General features: G+C 42.8%; 1 pseudogene; it reads left to right on the forward strand.

Annotated features, from left to right (window-relative positions):
- The first annotated feature begins 206 nt into the window (after positions 1 to 206).
- On the forward strand, positions 207 to 5,073 carry LOC149231665 (L-type lectin-domain containing receptor kinase IX.1-like; annotated as a pseudogene).
- Positions 5,074 to 7,658: the final 2,585 nt, after the last annotated feature.

Consider the following 7,658-nt stretch of genomic DNA (forward strand, 5'->3'; position numbering starts at 1 on the left):
ATGTACAGGTATAAATGATAAATTCAGCTCTTCATCATCAGTGCATAGGTATGAAAGTTTACAGTTATCTTTATTATTCATGTATGTACATTAGATGGCTGCACGTCATTCGGCAAAGGGTTTGTTTCATTTCTTTATGAGAATTGTCCTGTCCTGAACATGTAGTTTTCCTGATTTACGGATTTATCCTGATCGACTGGCCATTGCAATTTACGGATTTATCCTGATTCATTGCACCCGAGAATTTCCTTTATCGCTATATCTCAATAATTTCTGTTAGTCAGATTTCTGTTGTTTCTTTGTAGATTTTGGTGAAATGATTTAATTCACCATTGAAATTTTCAAGGTTAGTATGAGAAATATCATATTCATATCATCGTGCTTTGAAATTCTATCCATCAAGACAAAGTCTCCCTTCGTGCCAATCGCTGTTTCTTTGAATTTCTGGCACTTTCATTTTCTGTGCTTTAATTTGTGGCAAATCCGTAGCGATTGGTAACAAATAACTGGCCACTCTGCTCAACTATTTTTTCATTCTTTGGTGTAACTTCAATGGTAGGTGCAAAAGAGGAGCTCTGTGCTGTGGCTCTTCTGTTTCCAATCCTAGCTATCGTGTCCCATGGAAGTAATAGCACAGGTTTCTCTTTCCCATCGTTCGGCAACGACAACAGCAATCAGTTGATATACATGGGAAATGCTTCCTATAATTCTTCAGGCGGTTACATCGATCTCACTCCATCGCCGAACACTACATCCGGTTCCGACCCATATTATCACATGTATAACAGCATCGGAAGGGTTCTTTACCGTGCACCCATCACGGTCTGGCCACTCACTGTTTCTTCAACAGTAACACAAAGGAAAGCTTGAGGAATACCTTCATGCTTTTGGCTGAAACTTTACACTGCTGGAGAAATTTGACTGCTGCAACCACACCTTCCTTCAGGTTCTTTGAGTCTTCAAAGGGCCTGGACTAGCTCCGATACTACTGTGGGGTATTTTTTGAATGGGGAAAATACCAAAACCACACAAACAAATACCACAGAGCGAATGCTCTGTTTCCTTTGTTCCAGGATCTTTGCACAGGGAAGCTATTAAAAACAAAATGACTCATAACAGTGCATTACACGGCCATAAAAACATTTCTATTGATTTAAAAACAAAACTGTTACAAACTTCATCCTCTGCGCAGAGAGGGATTCACTGGAGAGACTCTGTCTCTCTCTCACTTCTGGTCTTCCACTGCTGTGGGTGTTTACAAAACAGCTTCAAGCTGTTCCTGTGTTTTCTTTATGGTCAACAATACATAACAGTTTGCCTCTGTTATGTTTCCAGCACTGCTGTGCTTTCTTCTGTGCATTCATTTGCCTGTTCTTCATGCAACTATTGCGCAGGCACAACTTCTCTGTTCTTCATAAAAACTCCAGCGCGCAGGCTCTTCACCATCTGTTCTTCATGAACTATACTGCCGCTCAGGCACACCCTTTGTTCTTCATGAACAATACTACAGCTCGCAGGCACAATGCAACATTGTTTTCCCTGTTCTCTTTACTCGCACTGCTGTGCGTTCATTTTTCTATTATGTTTTTCTCCCAACAAGCTCTCATGTTACAATGGTCAACGACATAAGAAAAATTTACATGCACACTCAGCACAGCCACCACACTCACACACTAAAACCTTTTTGCGTGCGCAGGCACAATACACACTACAACCAGGTCCACTGACACACGCTAGCTTACATGACCATATATAAAAACATATAAAAAAATTTTGGACGAATGCCCCATAACCACATTAAACGGGCCGCCACCTAATTCCACGTAAAACCCATAAAAACCATTACTTTTCCTCCACGGCGGTCAACCACAAAACGACACCAAAAAAATTTCATTTTGACGCGGGCGGGGTCGGCTGAGGTCACTTCGGTGCCACGTGTCGCCACTTCATTCGTCGAGCCCGGTCGTTAAAGTCCATGCAGCTTCGCGCAGATCTGAGCCTCCTGACCCGATCCAATCCAACGCAATTCGCGCACCAAGGTCGCGCAAACAAAACGACCTTTAATCTCCGGGAGCGGACGGTTTTGGTGTTTGTACAAGGGACGCGTGGCGCGTCCTGATTGTGTCGGGGCCTCCTTCACGGATACCGCCTTCTGCCAATGGTGGTGCGGGGAGACCGGGCCGGTTTTCCAAAACTGACCAGCGCTGTTGAAATTACAAATTTAACAAGCCACATTTACGACCACCTTCACCATCTTCGTTCAGACAATCACTCTTCCTGACGGGCTAAAGAATTTCAATGGCGATGGTCTGGCCTTCATCATGGTCCTCAATGACAAACCCTTTTTCCCAGACAGCTATGGATCATTTCTGGGAATGTTCGATTCATCCACAAACGGAAACACAAGGAATCAGCTGGTCGTCGAATTCGACACCTTCATGAACGAATGGGATCCGAATGACAACCATGTCGGCATAGACATCAACGGCATAATATCCAACGCGACTGCCGATCTCGGTCAAAACGGCATGGACATCAAATCGGGGCGGCCGATAAGGGTACAAATCCATTACGATGGCTGGAAGAAAACCCTGCAAATATCTGCGGCCTATGCAGATCGAGCAATTTCGTACTCGATCATCTTAAACCGCACAATCGAGCTATCAAGCACCGTTCCGCGATCGGCCTACCTGGGATTCTCGGCTGCAACCGGGAATTCTTTCGAGATTCATCGTATTTTGGACTGGAATTTCAGTTCGGTATTCGTGCCCGAGTCGTCTCTGAACATACCCCCAAATGGTGGAACGAGGTCGGAGAGGGGGTCAACAAGCCGGGGACTGAAGATCGGGCTCCTCGGGGCCGTGCTGCTGGGATTGTCGGCATGGTTCGTCGCTAGAAGTAGAAAACGGAGAAGAAGTGCAGGTCCAGGATCGATTTCAGGCCGGCTTTTCAGCGGGGATCTAGCGATGATGGAGGGCCGATTGATGGGCTCACCGTATGCTCCTCACCGGTTCTCCTACAAGCGTCTCTCAACCGCGACAAAGGACTTCAGCGAGACGGAACTGCTCGGAACAGGTGGCTTCGGGAGCGTTTACAGGGGTACGGGACGGTGACACTAGTCGCTGTGAAGAGAATCGCTGCTGGGTCGAGACAGGGAGAACGAGAATACATCTCGGAGATCAGCACCATAGGACGCCTTCGACACAGGAATCTGGTACAGTTACATGGTTGGTGCCACGAACGCGACGAGCTGCTGCTTGTCTATGATTATATGCCCAACGGGAGCCTCGACAAGGTCATTTTCAGGCAGCCGGCGGATAAGCTTCAGAATCAGAATCAGCCCCATCTGAATTGGGCCCGGAGACACAGAATCTTTTGCGGGCTGGCTTCGGCGTTGCTGTACCTTCACGAAGAATGGGAGCAGAAAGTGATCCACCGAGACGTTAAGCCCAGCAACGTTATGCTTGACGGAGACTTCAATGCCCATTTGGGTGACTTCGGCCTCGCCCGGCTCATTGAGCACGACGACACATCTCCGGCTGTCTCCACCAAGTTAGCAGGAACGCCTGGCTACTGGGCGCCAGAGTGCGGTTACACCGGCAAGGCCACTTCGGAGTCAGATATTTACAGTTTCGGGGTCGTCATGTTGGAGGTGGTAAGCGGCAGACGGGTGGTGGAGCAACATCCGCTATCAGAAGAGGAGAATTTGGTAGATTGGATATGGGATCTTTACGGGCATGGAAGAGTTATGGAGGCGGCAGATCCGAGATTGAATTGTGATTTTGAGGAAGAGCAGATGGAACGAGCACTGATTTTGGGACTTGCTTGCTCGCATCCTGATCCCAAACTGCGTCCTTCGATAAGGCAAGCGCTGAATGTTCTTCTAAACCCCAATGAGCCGTTGATCTCGCTTCCTTCTTCGAGGCCATTGGCTATATATGTCGTTTTGCCACCATTAGCTGCACTTGATTCTCGCTCTACTTTATCCCGTTCAACAGATGTTGTTCGCGCCGCGGCTTGTAGTAGCAATGGAGTCGCTTCAGTGCAGATTCCACTCTAAGTTATGGTAAAAAGGGATGAAACTCATCATCGGACTGAATGCATGATCATCATCTGACACAGCATCCGTCCCATGGCATCTTATGCGGGCTGGCTTCAGCGTTGCTGTACCTTCACGAAGAATGGGAGCAGAGAGTCGTCCATCGGGACATTAAGCCCAGCAATGTTATGCTCGACGGGGAATTCAATGCCCGTCTGGGGGACTTCGGCTTCGCCAGGCTGATTGAGCATGACGAAACGAATCCAGCGGTAACCACGATGCTGGCGGGGACGCCGGGCTATGTTACGCCAGAGTGCGGCTATACTGGCAAGGCGACTGCAGAGTCCGATGTTTTCAGCTTTGGGGTCGTTCTGTTGGAGGTGGCAAGCGGCAGGCGAGTTGTGGAGCGAAAGCCGCCACTGTCGGAGGGGACTTTGGTGGATTGGATTTGGGGACTTTAGGGAGAGGGAAGACTTATGGAGGCTGCCGATCCTAGATTAGATGGTGATTTTGAGGAAGAACAGATGAAACGAGCATTAATATTGGGACTAGCCTGCTCGCATCCAGATCCCCAGCTGCGTCCATCAATCCGACAAGCGCTGCAGGTTCTGATAAACCCGTCTGAACAGATGATGGAGCTTCCTTCTTCAAGGCCGTTGGCCATCTATGTAGTTTTGCCATCAAACCAGGGGCTTAATTCTCGCGCTGCTTCTTCCTATTCAAATGTTGATCATCCGTTGTCAGCCACTACCGGCTCCGCTTGCGGTGGAGCCGGCTCCATTACAGCCTCCACCCTCCATTATGGGAGATAGAGGTAATACTTATCACAATATGCATGCGGTGATGTTAATTAAATACGAACATAGCAAGCAGCCGAATTTTATGGCATTTTAAAAGGATATATCGTGAAATTTATTTATATCATGTACATATCGTTGAATCGAGGGCAGTGCTGAGAACGGTGTATGAAGAAGCAGATTACTGGTTATTGGTTCATGTTGCTTTTAACTACTAGGATAGATCTATTAACCCATCCAGAGAAAGAAGATGATGTAAAACCCTGGGGAAAATTAGATGTGCTGATCATTTTCTATGCATGACAGTTTAAAATGGTGATGAATCTAAAATTCATGCCGTTGTTTTAAATATTTTCTGGAAAACTGTCCTTTATTCAATAATTGAATTAAAGTGATCGTTAACGTGGTGCTTGTGACGGTAATCAATAAGGTTTGAGGGTCCTGTTTAGTTTTGAGGCTGCTAATTTTATGTGCAGTGGAACCTACCACCTAATTTTTCTTTTTATTGTACTTCCGTTTTATAAATGTTAGTTAAATCTTTTGTAATATAGGTGTTTTTTTGGTGTTGGAATCGACTGTTCTTTACTTCATGGTTTTAAGTAAAAATGTATAATTAGGTCTCTAAATATATTCCTTGTATTTTCGAAATTGTTTTAGAAATTTTAATTTTGTTATAAAATAAAGTCTAGTGTTAGAATTTCACATCAGTTAAATATGTTTTTGATCTTGAACAAGTTTAAAATAAAAAATTTGTTTTTTTATCAGATAATGTTGAATGAAACAGGAGCAACTTTCATCGAAGCAATTGCTATGATGCTTCTTATAAGATATCTAAAAAGAATTGAGCAAATGGGAGTAGGTAGATGGCCTAAAGTTATATTCAATGAAGGAGTGACTGAAAGAAATAAAACATGGATGAGATAAAACAACACATGGATGAAAAAATGGGATATCTACCTCAATGTTTGTCCCTCAAATAGCAAGGAGTTAAAAAAAATTGTTATGGCGAAGTTTCTTAAGCATATATGGGGAAAAACGTTGGGTAGAAAGAATAAGTACTATGTTGAGGAATTCAACCTCACTTGTGATCTCTGACAAAAAGAGTACATTGGAGCTAGCATTTAGTGGAGAGCAAAGATTCTTATTTCTCAATCAAGAACTAACTCACATCAACTTCTTTGTGAAATAGGATGGTGGAAAAGCCCTGAAGAAGCATTGGAGCTAGCATTTAGTGGAGAGCAAAGATTCTTATTGCTCAATTAAGGACTAACTCACATCAACTTCAGTGTGAAACAATGGTGGAAAAGACCTAAAGAAGCATTGGAGCTAGCATTTAGTGGAAAGCAAAGATTCCTGTTGCTCAATTAAGAACTAACTCACATCAACTTCAGTGTGAAACACAATAGTGGAAACGACCTAAAAGAATATTGGTATGAACTCTGTGTACATTTTGCACTTCTAGGGCACTGAAATCGGAAAAACATTTCATTTTGGAATGTGAAGCTCTTAGAGATATCAGGATAGTTATGACAATATGTTAACATCGGTCCCTTGGCATTGCCTTTTTAGAGGAGGAACTATTAAAAAGTTTGGCCAGCTCATCATCAATTTAAATAAGAAAGTAATAAATTGCAAAAAGTGAAAAACAAAGACACTGGTAATCCCATACACTATGTTTAGTCACATTGACATTAAAAACATCATTCATTCATAAATACTTTTACTCAGTCCAAAATAAAAAGTTAAAATTCTAAAAAATTAAATAGCCAAAATAAATTTATTTAAAACCCTAACACTGGCTGGGTTGTCCATTTGTGCATTTCATTTCTCCATTTAATTCATCCATTCGTGTTCATTCAATTATCCCTCTGACTCTGTATTCAATTCATTGGAGTGTAGGGCCGTGTAGTGCATTGTAGTGGAAGGCCATATATTGGAGAGGTAGGAGCAGTGTCAAACACCTAAAAACTTGGATACCCAAAAAAGCTAACGAAGAAAATGAAGGAGACACATTAGAAATTGCGTTTTGTAGATGGCAAGATCAATAAGATATATAATTATTATTAATTATTCCTCTCTAAATTGGTATAACAATTAGATCTGAATGTGAGCAGTGTTGCTATCCAGTAGATCCTACAACAATAACTGCTTTTAGTTCTCAGATTCATCACCATTCTTTTTGTGTGGTATGAATTATTGTTATACTGAATTTTGTGAATTAATGATTTTGCATATAGGGCCACTTTAATGTGATTCAGCTTCTGGGATCTGTCATTACAGATCGATACAGAGAGGTAGTGATTCTTGAATGCAGTTACTAATCATAGGAAGCCATATCTATGTATGCTTACTTATTGTTCTTAATCTGTCTTGCCTCAAATTTGTGTGATGATTGGCTTGTCCATTAATCTAACACTGTTGGATGTTTGACAACTAATTATGTAAATTTGGATACAATATGTTAATCAATAACAAGTTAGTTTTATACCGAAACATCGGTTATGTAACTGAGGAGGCTCATATAAAACTGATGAATGCTTGAACTATTGTATGGAGAATCATTTTTATTGATTGAATAAAGATTCCAATCCCTTGCCCCGTGGATGTTTCCTTGACACCCTGTCAAGGTTTTACCACGTAAATCCTGTGTTGTTACTTGTGTGTGTGCATTCAGTTTTCCAGTCAGTTTCCTTCTTTCTTGGTTAATCTATAACTGTATATGCCTTCTTTCTTGATTGTTTAGTTACTCGTTCATGTATTCAAACTACAATTGGTATTAGAGCAAAGGAGTTGGGTTGAGTTGGAGGTCTTGGAGAGCGCTA

The sequence above is a fragment of the Pinus tabuliformis genome, chromosome J, assembly GCF_031772625.1.
Source record: "Pinus tabuliformis cultivar Carrire ecotype Pingquan chromosome J, CPIR1, whole genome shotgun sequence".
Taxonomy (NCBI): Eukaryota; Viridiplantae; Streptophyta; class Pinopsida; order Pinales; family Pinaceae; genus Pinus; species Pinus tabuliformis.